The sequence below is a fragment of the Triticum dicoccoides genome, chromosome 2B (genome assembly GCF_002162155.2).
Source record: "Triticum dicoccoides isolate Atlit2015 ecotype Zavitan chromosome 2B, WEW_v2.0, whole genome shotgun sequence".
NCBI lineage: Eukaryota > Viridiplantae > Streptophyta > Magnoliopsida > Poales > Poaceae > Triticum > Triticum dicoccoides.
This window is the reverse complement of record NC_041383.1, coordinates 671088972-671103559: the sequence shown is the minus strand read 5'-3', so window position 1 is coordinate 671103559 and position 14588 is coordinate 671088972. Positions and strand designations below refer to the sequence as shown.

Here is a 14588-nt window from a genome sequence, read left to right as displayed (position 1 = left end):
CGCCGCCAGCGCGCCGCCACCGGCTGGAGTTGCCCGCCCGCGACGAGCCTGCCAGCCGTGGGGAGAGAGGCTCCCGCTGCCGCCTTTGCCCGGGCGCGCCCCGGCGGCGGCGAGGAGAAGGGATGGAGAGGAAGGGGCCCTCTTTCGGCGGCTAGGGTTGGCTCGCCCGCGGGAGCGGGAGCGGGTGGGATACGCTGTTCGGTCCGCTCGTCTTGCTGTTGTCATCACCTTTTGAAGTGTTAGGGGTTCAATACATCCGAAGTACATTTTTTCTCTGATATACTTTAATAATTTTAAAGAACACTATACCTATGGGGACTAGCCCTTATGGGTGGGCTCGGCTTGCCTCACCACGAAGAGCCAACCAATAAACGCTCCGTTTTTTTGGGGTTGAAATTTGCATTTTCCGAATGATATTCACTATTAGTATTTTGTGAGTTATATGAATCATGTTCCTCATATTAGTTCTAAGTTATTTCAATCTTTTATAGGTTTGTTTGTGGTGATGTCTCTAATCAGCCTAGCATTCTTCATATGCACGACATCTTTGATGACCAGGAAGAGTTCACAGAAATACCTGAGAGTTTTAGCAATCTACCTCATGAGCACTATCCTCTTATTATAACATATCGAAAGTTCTTGATGATGCTTGATGGAACATGCCAGACGTCATTTTTTGATGTGTTCTATGGCGAACTGAAGTCTAGTGTTGATAGAGGGTATTCAAAATCTCATGCGCTGGAAACGTCTATTGAACTAAAGGAAGTTACCTATGAGAAATTTGCTGCTTCGTATTGGCCTCGTTTTAATGCAGACCTGACCAAGAACCTTGATGCATCCACTGTCTTCACTGAAATAATTTCTCATATAAAGGGTAGATATCAAGCAAGCATGCCTTACACTGGCAATCTTGGAAGACAAGATTATGTGATGCTCTCAGATAAAAGATTTTCATCTCTGAACAGCGAGAAGAGAGATAGGATTTACAATATTTATGTTGATTATGAGAATATGAAATCCACTGCCAGAGAGTTTGATTTGTCAGATTTCGTCAATCGTCTTCACATCAATCTTGTATCCGAGGGCTACAAAGGAGATCTGGTGGATTTTGTTTACATAGATGAGGTGCAGGATCTAACCATGACACAGATAGCACTTCTTAAGTATGTCTGCAGGAACTTCAAGGAAGGCTTTCTTTTTGCTGGTGACACGGCCCAGACTATAGCAAGGGGTATCGATTTCAGGTTTGAAGATATCCGTTCACTTTTTTATACTGCATTTCTCTCAGAAACTGAAATGTTTAATCAAGGACTTCGACATGGAAAACAAGTCCAACTCTCTGATATGTTCCAACTGTCTCAGAATTTCCGCACGCACTGTGGCATCCTTCACATGGCACAAAGTATCATGAGCCTTCTGTACTTCTTTTTCCCGTCAAGTGTTGACAAGCTTAATCCAGAGACTGGACTTGTATATGGAGAAGCTCCCGTGCTGCTGGAATCTGATAATGATGAAAATGCAATTATGACTATATTTGGAGAAACCAAAAGTAAGCATGGTAACATGCATGGGTTTGGTGCTGAGCAAGTCATATTAGTTCGTGATGATGCTACCAAAAAACAAATTGTTGATCTTGTTGGTAAACAGGCTCTTGTTTTGACTATTGTTGAATGTAAGGGCCTTGAGTTCCAGGTATGAGCATCTAAGTTCACTAAATTTGTGTCCATTTTGCCAAAAAAAAAGGTTAAATGTCATGTTTAAGATTTTGATTATTCTTACTTTGAATACATTGTGTAGGATGTGCTGTTGTACAACTTTTTTGGCTCGTCACCCTTGAAAAACAAATGGAGAGTTCTGTACGGCTACATGAAAGATAGAGATATTATAGCACAATCTGAGGAGATCTCTCATCCGGGTTTCGACAGAAGCAAGCATCATCTTCTATGCTCAGAGCTGAAGCAACTCTATGTTGCAATCACACGCACGAGGCAAAGACTCTGGATATGTGAGAATACAGATGATTACTGTCGACCGATGTTTGACTATTGGAAGAAGTTGTGTCTTGTAGAGGTTAGATTACTTGATCCTTCCCTCATTCAAGCAATGCAGACAGGAAGTAGTACAGATGATTGGAGGCTACGGGGAATCAAGGTTAGTGATCTTCTTACTTGTTTGTTGTGGAAAGCCAGTTTACCTTGCTATGCATTATGTATTCGGACCTTTTTGCTTTCATGGAATTCATGGGACTTTTATGTCTGACAATTGGTCTATGCATATCTACTTACTATTTTACTGCAATTCTCTTTCGAGGTTGTTATACCATCTCAGAAGTGCTCTTTTTTCTTGTAGTTATTCAACGAGAGGCAATTTGAAATGGCTACGATGTGTTTTGAAAAAGCTGGTGATGCATACAAAGAGAAGTGGGCAAGAGCTGTCGGACTTGTAGCAATTGCTGAACGTGCCACATCCTCAAAATTGGAGAATGGCAAGGCTCCAATGCAAACAGCATCAGAGATTTTTGAGTCCATAGGCATGCATGAGAAAGCTGCTATGTGCTATATGAAATTAGGTGACCACAAAAAAGCATCAGAGATTTATGAGTCCATAGGCATGCATGAGAAAGCTGCTACGTGCTATATCAAATTAGGTGACTACAAGAAAGCAGGTCTGCTGACTCTCCATCATTTTCAAGCTGTATTCATACTTCTGAGATTTATCATTCCATAACGTTTTTAAAATAAGTTGTTCCTAAAGACTTACCATATTACTGTAGTAAATACCTTCAATTTTGTAAACATTCATGCAGGTTTTTAGCTTTCACATGGACAGTCTTTAGACTCTTTACATCACACTCCACGCTGCTTTTTTTTCGAAAAGGGGGGATTCCCCGGCCTCTGCATCAGAAAGATGCATACGGCCATCTTATTAACAAAATAAAGTAGTGCCAACATGGTTCGAAAGGTCTCAAAAAGTAAAAAAAGCACATAAAGCTCACACAGAGCCAAAGAGGGCTAGAAACATCAACTAGCCAAGACAAGACGCCACAACCGGCTGGCTAAAACTAGATAGGGATACTAAATGCCTATCCTATTACATGACCGCCATCCAAACCGGTTGAAGATATCCCGAGCTACCATCTCCCAGCGAAAAGACCCAGTAACCAAATGCTCCCTGGCCTCCGTCTGGGTGAGTAGCGACCACGAACGGATCAGTGCCGTAGCTCGGAATAAGACCTGCAAAAAGTGTATACATGATATTCTGTTAAAAACCAAATCATTTCTGCAAGTCCTGAAAGTCCACAGCAAAGCACAAACTCCAACCCGAATATGTCTCGCTAAGTCAGGCTCAATCCCATTAAGCCATGTCCCAAATAACGCATTAACAGAATTCGGTGGATTGATATTAAAAGCAATGTGGACCGTCTGCCAAAGTACCTTGGCCAACGGGCAATCAAAAAAGAGGTGTTTGATAGTCTCATCCCGATCGCAGAAACTACACCTAGTAGGTCCTGTCCAATTACGCTTTATCAAGTTGTCCTTAGTTAAAATAACTTGTTTATGGACAAACCACATAAACACTTTTATTTTCAAAGGGACTTTGACATCCCAAACATGCTTGGACGTAGGAATGGAGTTCGAATTAATAACATCAATATACATTGATTTAACCGTGAATGCTCCAGACTTAGTCAACTTCCAGCGTAATTCATCGGGTTGTTGTGAAAGCTGGACTTCCATCAGTCTCCTAACTAGACGGAGCCATTCTTCCCAACGATTGCCCGCTAGCGCTCGTCGGAACTGAATGTTATTTTCCTTGCATTTCCCTAGGTATGGTCTACATGCAAAAATGTGGTGCTTCCTGGCTTGAGGATGCTGGTATCTGTTTTGCTAGGGCTGAATGCTGGTCGGAGGCAGCTGAAGTGTTCTTCAAAGCTAAATGTTACCCCGAGTGTTTCTCAATGTGCTCGAAAGGAAAACTATTCAATCTTGGCTTGCAGTTCCTGCAGCAGTTGGAGGAGGAACATTTGCTTCAGAATTCAAAATCCTTAGAGGTTTCTGCTATTAGAAAGACGTATCTTGAAAATTGTGCTCAGCATTATTCTGAGTGTGGTGACATAAAGCGTATGATGCCTTTTGTTAAGGCTTTCAGTTCTATGGATCATGTACGGGCATTCTTGAAGTCTAAGTTTCTTCTTGAAGAACTGTTTAGCCTAGAGGTGGATATGGGTAATTTCCTTGAAGCTTCAGAAATAGCAAAGCATAAAGGAGATGTCTTACTTGAGGTAGACATGCTTGAGAAGGCAGATTTGTTTGAGGATGCAACACGGCTTCTCCTCCTCCATATCATTGTAGATTCTTTTTGGTCTTCAAATAGCAGAGGGTGGCCTCCTAAAAGATATCCAGAGAAGGAGCAAATGCTTGCAAAAACCAAAGAGATGGCAAAAAAGGTCTCTGAGTGCTTCTACTGCCTTGTTTGCCTGCAAGCTGATGCACTGTCAGACATGAACAAGTCTCTTGCCAGTTTAAATTGCACTTTTCTTGAAAGCAGAAAATGTGGTAACTTCTTTGTTGAATTCATCACTTCCCGTTCGATTCTTGATGTCCACCTTCAGTCTCGAGCCTCTGGATACAATTTGGAATTAGGGCCAGGATCTGAAGATGAAAGTAGCTGTAATGATATGGTGGCTCATAACCAGATATCACCCCAAACCCTAGCGTATGCCTGGAATCACTGGAAGTCAATCGTAATGAAAGTACTATCTCATCTTCGCCACACTGATGGTCCAGAATTAAATGAATACGAAGATCTTTGCGTTAAGTACTTTGGGTTGAGGAAAGATGGTGCCCGATACTTTGTGCTTAACATGGACTCAAGTTGGCTCTCTAGCACAAGCAGAAATTCTTTGCAGCAAGATGGCAACAGATGTTGGCTGGATGTCCTTCAGTATCATTCATGTGCCCAGTCTTTCTTGATGAATGAGTTGTCTTCTGTTGGTTTCAGTGTACTTAAGAAGTTGGAGTCCATTGCTCAAATTTCTCCAAAGCCATCATCTTCATATGCCCTGGTGAGAACTATCCTTATTGTAAAAGAGATAGCTAACTTTTTGGAAGAACCAGAGTTCAGTATGCCGAAAAGTACAATGAAGTTAAGAAGCTTCTCTGTTCTCTGGGAGCGTCGCTTCTTCGAGTTAATTTTTCTTGTCTGGAGAGATGGGGCAAGGAGGAGCCTCTTGCATATACTTGACTCACCAGCTTCGCATGGGCTGATTGCTGATTCCCTTGGTGCAAATCTTCAACCAACAAATAAAAATTTAACTCATGGGCATCTTGGGAGGACAACCATACTTCTGCTCCATGCAGCACGATTGGATGATGGACTGATTTCAAGGCTGCTACAGTACCTAGACAATGATTCTGAGTGGGCAGATTTTTATCGATGTTTGAAGATATTTCTTGATACTGGTGTTCTTACCTCCTTGATCTCGAACTTTAGGCTCGCCCTTGATTTTACCTTCAATTTTGTGACGTGGAGGGATGAACTGGACTACATATCTCCAATATGCTATGTGGGTCTGATGGAGTGCCTTGGTTTTTTGTCTTCAGCACACCTTCTACAGAAAGGTTGTATGTACTGCACGAAATCTCTGTTGGTCAATATGCTGGAATGCCGTACCAGCAAAGTTTACCTTGACACCTGCCTGGCAGCTACTTCAAGACCAGATTGCGATCTTGATCATACGGCGTCCGAATCAGGCCATTCAGGCCATTTCATATTAGAGACCATTATGACTATCTTGACAGAGAAGAAAATGCTTCAGGAGTGGGTCCAGAAGACTTCAACTCCTAGTTGTTCATACAAAGCAGTCCTCCTGAGATTAGTTGTCACACTTTATCCGCTGATCCTAACTCATGATCTGGAGATTTCCCATTATAAGCTCACAAATACTCTTCTGGAATGTGGAGTCTTTAAGGATTTACCTCTGGAGTTCTCTCAGAAGATTGTACATGCTTTACGAACGAGGTCTCGCAAACCAAGCAACTTCATAAGAGTGGTTGCTGATGCACTTGCTGCAATCGGAGATCGTCTGGTAGTTATGGGTTCACCTGAAGGCGCAGCAATCTGTGAAAACATAAACGCTTATATGATTAGCACAGAGGATTTGAGTGATGTTCACAAGGTAATGGCTCTTCTTTGTTCTGAAGAGGCAAGTTCTGTAAAGCAACATGCCACACTGCCAGAAAAATCTGATGGTAACAAATTCTGCAATGTTGCTGGAAACGTTCCGAAGATTGTACAAGATAATAAGATGGAGAATATGGGAGAGATAGATTCAAGTGATGAGAGTACTGCCTTCTGGGAAAAGCTTGATACTTTTCAAGTCAACAAGGAAGGCCAGGTGAGTTTCATATGTTATAATGCCTGTTTTGTTATTTTTCCACTTTGTCCCATTGCTTCGCAGCTGCCAAATTATTCTGAAAAGCTGTTTTTCTGCAGAAAGATGCAAGGTTTATTGTTGAATTCCTTAGGAGTGCCGTTCCATGGCTGGCTGATGCACAATTGCTGGAAGAGGTCAGGCACATCTGCAGCGAGTTCGAAGAACGTACTGCCAGGTAACCAAATGCTGAATTAGGGCAACTCTTATAATTCCTTAATGGCAGTAAAAATGCTGAATAGAAATTGGCAGACATGTATGAGTGACATCTTGTGAAACATGACTAGGTCATCCCTAGGTCTTCTGAAAATTTACCATCTGCGCAGGACGGAGAAGACAGCTTGTCTGACCGTGGAGGAGGATCTATTCTCAATGTGGCAAGACGGTGAGAACAAACTGCATACGATTATCAGCTATCTGCGTTCCGCAAGGGCGTCCATGAAAGAAGATGAAAGGAGGAATGAAGCTGCAGCCGGTGCCCAGCCGCAGACTGATGGAGCGGGCGAGCGAACCAGGCGTTCAGACAATGTTCCTGATAGGGGAGGAAGCAACACGGTGGAACCGGTGAAGGAAGAAGCTGCGTCGGCCGCCGGCCCGGCCTCGCAGAAGGCGGCACAGAAGCAGAAGGGCAGGAAGAAATCGAAGAAATGTAAAGGCCGTGGCAGGAAGTGAGCCGCTGTAGCTGTAGCCCGCGGTGTGGTTTCCCATCTGCAAACCGTCGGCTGCGTTGGAGAAACTTGTTTTGTACCGTCACTGTAAAACTAGCTTATGGGAAAGGCTTATTTGGCTGTGCGTGTCGTTTATGAGAAATATCGGATGGTTCTGACTTCTGTGACTGTGCATGTACGTAGTAGTTAGTACTTTTTACCGTGAATTATCCCTGATCCATCTACCTATATAAACATGCCGGGTTGTAGCTAGGGTTTATCATTTTGAATTCCCCAATTCTGCCTCTACGGCAAGGCATATTAGAGCATGTACAATGGTTCTATCTTAGAGATAAGGTGGAGGAGAGAGAATTCATAAGAATAGGCTTGTCTTCTCTTAACACAATATGTCTCACCACATTTTTAGGAATAACTAGTTATTGAAGGTAAGACTAAGAGATGACCCATTATAGACATGTTTTTTTGTCATCTCTAAATTACATGCAAGACATAAGATAAGACTATCTTATCAACCATTGTACATGCCCTTACACTTCATACTCAAATCAATAGACGGAAAGTCCACCATAGTGACACCTGATCTGCCAAACTGGTAATCAAAAAAGAATTACTCGGAAGTGAATCGAGTTGCGGAGCAAGCATGGTTGAGATCTCATAAGAATCCCACTATTCTCTCCCCTCTCGTGGTGGTGGAGTGCAATTCGGTGTGGTGGCGATTAGACAACGACTAATCCACTCAGAGCACCAAGGTGGTTGTTGGGGAAATTTTTCTTGGTCGCAAAATTCCACGAAGGATTGGCGTCTCGGTGGCTTCTCCGGTCCTCTTGGACTCGTGTTGGTGTTCGTAGTGAGACAGCGTGGGTGGCGGCGCAACCGCAATGGCGCATGATGTTGGGCGGTGGTTTGGCTGGCCGGCTCCGGTTGGGTGGTGGGGAAGAAGAAGGGCATGTCACTGATCTCCGGCATATCGTGTCAGGACTGTAGCTGTCTTGACAAGGGCCTGATATACTACAGTACCGGTTCAGTTTGTCCAAGTGTCTGTCAGCCGTCGATCTGCAATCCGATGGAAGCGGGAGTTACGTACCGCTTTGCGCTCAAGCTACGCAACATCAGCCGCAGATCTCCGGATGAACGGCTCACGTGAATGCAACATTACTTCCAAATTCACTGCAAGCACTGTAGCTCTGAACATGTCGTTTTCAGTACATTTTTACTTTCTGTTAGCCTTTTAAGCGAGCTGATCCGCGTGTGGAGGCACCTGGATGTAATTGGGCTTTGCCCCTCTAAGCCGCTGCGTTCTGGCTAGCAAACCCTAGTTCGCAATCGTCAGATCTGGAATGAAATCAACCACAAATCTTTCCATGAAATTGAGTGTTTCCTCTGTTTTCTCTGAATCTTAGCGACAGTCATAGTTGTCATAGTTAGATCGTCATACCGCCAAGCCGCCGCTTAAGCCTTGTACAATGCAAGGTGCTTAGAGAAATAAATTAGACTTTTCTCAAACATCGGTGCTTATTTGTACAGAGTAGACGTTTAATTAGGCGTCTTTTCTATAGAAATAGGTACCGGTGCTTTAGAAAAACACGGTTAATTTTTTTAAGCACCTAGCATTGTACAAGGCCTTAGGCAGCCATTGGTGTGATAGGCGTAAGTTGCATTGGTCTGCTACACCACTATTGCCGGCTCGTTGGAGATCACGCTGGAGCAAAGAAAGAGGAGAAAAAAAAACGAAATGCACAGCCAGTAGCACCAAAGCATGAAAAAAATACATACATTGAGACATACATCCATCCGAGCAAAACAAACCCAAGGCCATGTGCTGGTTTCTCCGGTGCAGCTGTGGAACTACATCTACCACAGCAGCTCACTTCTTGAAACGGCCTTTGTGCGGTTCTTTGGGTTTCTTGTTGCTCTTCGTCCTCCGAGCCGCCTTTTGTGCCGCCGCTTCCTCCTCCTTCACCCATTCCGCCTCATTGCCTGAGCACCCAGTCCATTCCTCTGGTTCGTCCGTCTGCGACTGGACATCGGTCTCGCTGTCTGAGCATTCAGTCCATTCGTCTGCCTCATCAGCCTGCCACTGGACTTCGTTCCTCCCATAATCTTCCTTCGTGGCCGGCCTTTCGGAACGCAGGAAGCTGATGATCGTCTGCAGTTTCTTCTCACCATCTTGCCACATTGAGTATAGATCCTCCACAGTCAGACAAGATGTCTTCTCCGTCCTGCGCAAATGGTGAATTTTCAGAATAACTGGGGATCAGAGCTGTATTCATACTACCATTAACAAGATCAGAGCTGCTGCTAATTTAGCATTGGCTTACCTGGCGGAACGTTCTCCGAACTGACTGCAGATGTGCCTGACCTCTTCCAACAATTGTGCATCAATCTTTTCTTCAAAGCCTGTTTGCTCCAGCCATCGAACGGAACTTCTAAGGAACTGAATAGTAACCCTTGCATCTTTCTGCATAAAATTAGCTTTTAGAATAACTTGGCAGTTGCAAAGCAATGGGACAAAGTGGAAAATGACAAAACAAGCATTGTAACATATGAAACTCACCTGGCCTTGCTTGTTGACCTGAAACGTCTCAAACTCATCCCAGAAGGGAGCATTCTCGTCACTTGAATCTATTTCACTTGTACTCTTCAGTCTTCACCTTATTAGTATCTTTTACAGCCTTAGGAATGTTTTCGATGCCAGCAGATTTTTTTGGCAGTGCAGCCTGATTTACACAACTTGGCTCTTCAGAACGAAGAAGAGCCATTATCTTCGGAACATCATGCAAATCCTCCTTAATAATCATATAAGCCTTTATGTTTTGACAGATTGCTGGGACTTTGGGTGAGCCCACCATAACTACCATAGGATCTCCAACTGCGTCCAGTGCATCAGCAAGCACTCTTGTGAAGTTGTTCGGCGTGCGATAATTTACTTGCAAAACACGGACCATCTTCTGAGAGAACTCCAAAGGTAAATCCTCAAAGACTCCGCACCGCACAAGAGTATTTGTGACTTCATAACAATTCCGCTGAGTTAGGATCAGTGGATAAAGTGTGACCACTAGTCTCAGGAGGACTTCAGAGTATGAACTAGGAGTTGATGTCTTCTGTACCCACTGCAAGAGCATATCCTTGTCTGTCAACATAGTCATAATTGTCTCAAATATGAAACGCCCTGATGAGCGTGCCAAACAATCAAGATGGTAATCTGGGCTCGGATTAGGTGTCAGGCAGGTATCAAGGTAAACCTTGCTAGTACGGCACTCTAGCATATTGACCAACAGAGACTTCGTGCAGTATATACAACCTTTCTGTAGAAAGTATGATGAAGCCATGAAACCAAGGCACTCCATCAGACCCACATAGCATATTGGGGATATATTGTCCAGTTCATCCCTCTGCATCACACCACTGAAGGTAAAATCAAGAGCACGCTTAAAGTTCAATATCAAGGGAGGTCTTGAAATATCAGCATCAAGAAATCCCTTCAAACATCGATAAAAATCTGCCCACTCAGAATTATTGTCCAGGTAATGTAGTAGTCTTGAAAGTAGCGCGTCATCCAGTCGCGCTGCATGAAGCAGAAGCATGGTCGTTCTCCCAAGATGCCCATGAGTCAGATTTTTATCTGTTCGCCGAAGATGTGCACTAAGAGAATCAGCAATCAATCCATATGCAGCTGGTGAGTCAAGTATATGCAAGAGGCTACTTGTTGTCCCATCTCTCCACGCAAGAAAAAATAGCTCAAAGAAGCGATGCTGGCAGAGAATAAAGAAGCTTCTTAACTTCATTTTTGGCACACTGAACTGTGGTTCTTTCAAAAACTTTGCTATCTCATTTATAATAACGTTAGTTCTCACCAGGGTATACAAAGATTCTGGCTTTGGAGTAATTTGAACAAATGACTCCAACTTCTTAAGTACACTGAAACCAACAGAAGACAGCTCATTCATCCAGAAATACTGAGCACACGAATGACACCGAGGGGCATCCAGTAAACTTCTGTTGCCATCTTGCTGCAAAGAACTTCTGCCAGCATTAGAAAGCCAACTTGCATTCATGTTAAGCACCACATATCTGTCACCTTCGTCATCTTTTCTCAATCCAAAGTACTTGGTGAAAAGATCTTCATACATAACTGTGCAATCATTTAATTCTGGACCATCAGTGTGGCGAAAATGAGATAGTACTTTGAGTATGATTGACTTCCAGTGATTCCAGACATAAAACAGAGTCTGGGGTGACATCTGGTTAGAAGCCAGCAGATCATTACAACCATTTTCATCTTCAGATCCTGGCCCTATGTGTAAATTGTAGCCAGAGGTTCGAGACTGAAGATGAACATCAATGATCGAACGGGAAGCGATATATTCAACAAACAAATTTCCACATTTTTTGCCCTCAAGCAAAGTGCAAGTTAAATCGGGAAGAGATTTAATCACATCCGATAGTGCATCAGCTTCCAGGCAAACAAAGGAGTAGAAGCAATCAGAGACCTTCTTCGCCATCTCTTTGGCTTCTGCAAGCAACTGTTCCTTCTCTGGATTTCTTTTGGGAGGCCACCCTTTGTTATTTAAAGACCAGAAGGAATTTGCAATGATGTGGAGGAGGAGAAGCCGCGTTGCATCCTCAAATAAATCTACCTTCTCAAGCATTTTCACCTCCAGTAAGGCATCTCCTTTATGCCTTGCTATTCCTGCAGCTTCAATGAAATTACCCTTTTCCATCTCTAAACTAAACAGTTCGTCAAGAAGATTCCTAGACTTTAAGAATGCATGTACATTATCCATAGAGCTGAAAGCCTTAACAAAAGGCATCATACGCTTCATGTCACCACACTCAAAACAATGTTGAGCACAATTATCCAGATACTTCGATCTAATTGCAGAAACCTCCAAGGATGTTGAATTCTCGAGCGAATGTTCCTCCTCCAACTGTTGCAGAAACTGCAAGCCCAGATTGAACAATTGCTTTCCTTTTGAGCACATGGAGAAACACTTGGTGTAACATTTAGCTTTGAAGAACACTTCAGCTGCCTCTGACCAGCATTCAGCCCTAGCAAAACAGTCACCAGCATCCTCAAGTCTAGAAGTACCACATTTTTGCATGTAGACCATACCTACGGCAATGCAAGGGATACAATGTTTAGTCAGATCTGGAGTTTGAGGTAACACTCCATATGAAAGGTAAGAATTAGCATATCTGCAATTTAAGTAGGGATATCATTTCAAAATAATATTTTGAGATTCGATGACATTTATTTATATGGCAACTCTTTAAGAACAACTTGTCATTTGTAGACCGTTATATGACGAAATCTCAAATGGATGCAAATTGGAAATTATGGACAGTTGGCAGACCTGCTCTTTTGTAGTCGCCTAATTTGATATAGCACGTAGCAGCTTTCTCATGCATTCCTATGGCCTCATAAATCTCTGATGCCGTTTGCAATGAAGCCTTGCCTAACTCCAAATTTGTGGAGATGGCACGGTCAGCAATCGCTACAAGTCCAGCAGCTCTTGCCCACTTCTCTCTGTGTGCATCACCAGCCTTTTCGAAACACATAGTAGCCATCTCGAATTGCCCCTCATTGAATAACTACAAAAAAAGGAGAACTGTGACATGGAATCACAATAGTAAGAGACAAGTACAGAAAAACAGTAAGTAGTTATGCCCCATGACCCACCTAACAAAAATTGCATAGAACAATTGTGAGAAACAAAAACCCCATTAATTTAACAATATTAAGAACATCCACTTGGCAACATAATGCATAGCATGATAAATTAAAATTGGCTTTCCAGACAAAACAAGTAAAGATCACTAACCTTGGTTCCCCGTAGCCTCCAATCATCACAGCTGCTCCCTGTCTTCATGGCCTGGATGAGGGCAGAATCAAGTAATCTAACTTCTACAAGACACAACTTCTTCCAGTAGTCAAACATTGGTCTAAGTAATCCTCTGTATTTTCACATATCCACAGTCTTTGCCTAGTGCGTGTGATTGCAACATAGAGTTGCTTCAGCTCTGAACAGAGTAGATAATGCTTGCTTCTGTCGAAATCTGGGTGAGAGATCCCCTCGGAGTGTGCTATAATATCTTTATCTTTCATGTAGCCATACAGAACTCTCCATTTATTTCTTAAAGGCGACGAACCAAAAAAGTTGTACAACAGCACATCTTACACAATACCTCTGAAGTAAGTACACTCAACATTTTGAAACAGCACATTTTACAACAGAAATATTTGCAAAATTAACACAGATGAAACTGATTGATAGGCTCATACCTGAAACTCAAGGCCTTTACATTCAACAATAGTCAAAACAAGAGCTTGTTTACCAATAAGATCAATAATTTGTTTTTTGGTAGCATCATCACGAACTAATATGACTTGCTCAGCACCAAAGCCATGCAGATTACCATGTTTACTTTTGCTTTCTCCAAAAATACTCATAATTGCATTTTCATCGTTATCGGACTCCAGCAGCACAGGAGCTTCTCCATATACAAGTCCAATCTCTGGATTAAGCTGGTCAACACTTGATGGGAAAAAGGAGCATAGAAGACTCATGATACTTTGTGCCATACGGAGGATGCCGCAATGTGTGCGGAAATTTTGAGACAGTTGGAACATATCAGAGAGATGGACCCCATGTTTAAGTCCTTGATTAAACACATCCGTTTCGAGGAATGCAGTATAAAAAAGTGAACGGATATCTTCAAACCTGAAATCGATACCCCTTGCTATAGTCTGTGCAGTGTCACCAGCAAAAAGGAAGCCTTCCTTGATGTTCCTGCAGACATACTTAAGAAGTGCTATTTGTGTCATGGTCAGATCCTGTACCTCATCTATGTAAACAAAATCCACCATATCTCCATTGTAGCCATCAGTTACAAAACTACTGTGAAGACTACTTACAAAATCTGACAAATCAAACTCCCTGGCAGTGCATTTCATACTCTCATATTCAAGGAATATATCATAAATTTTATTTCTTTTCTCTTTGTTCAGAGATGAAAATCTTTTATCTGAGAGCATCACATAATCTTGTCTTCCCAGTTTGCCAGTATAAGGCCCTGTCGCTTGATAGGCGCCCTTAATGTGAGAAACTATTTCAGTGAACACAGTGGACGCATCAAATTTCTTGGTCAGATCTTTATTAAAGACCAGTAGAAAGTAGCAAAATTTTCGTAGGTAACTTCAATAAAAGTTTGCTTGGTCAATTCAATAAAAGTTTGCACTGCACGAAATCTTGAATGGCCTCTCTCAAAGCTAGACTTCATTTCACCATAAAATGCATCGAAAAACGATCTCCGGCATGTTCCATCAAGCATCATCAAAAACTTACGATATGTTATAGTAAGAGGATAGTGCTCATGAGGTAGATCACAAAAATTGTCAGGAATTTCTGTAAACTCTTCCAGGTCATCCATGATATCATGCATGCGAAGAATGCTTGGCTGATCAGAGACATCACCAGTGCCAAATC

General features: G+C 42.7%; 2 pseudogenes; one reads left to right on the top strand and one right to left on the bottom strand.

Annotated features, from left to right (window-relative positions):
• Positions 1 to 7375, top strand: part of LOC119365515 — an 18650-nt pseudogene extending 11275 nt beyond the window's left edge.
• Positions 7376 to 8965: 1590 nt separating this feature from the next.
• LOC119368275 overlaps positions 8966 to 14588 on the bottom strand; it is a 12854-nt pseudogene continuing 7231 nt past the window's right edge.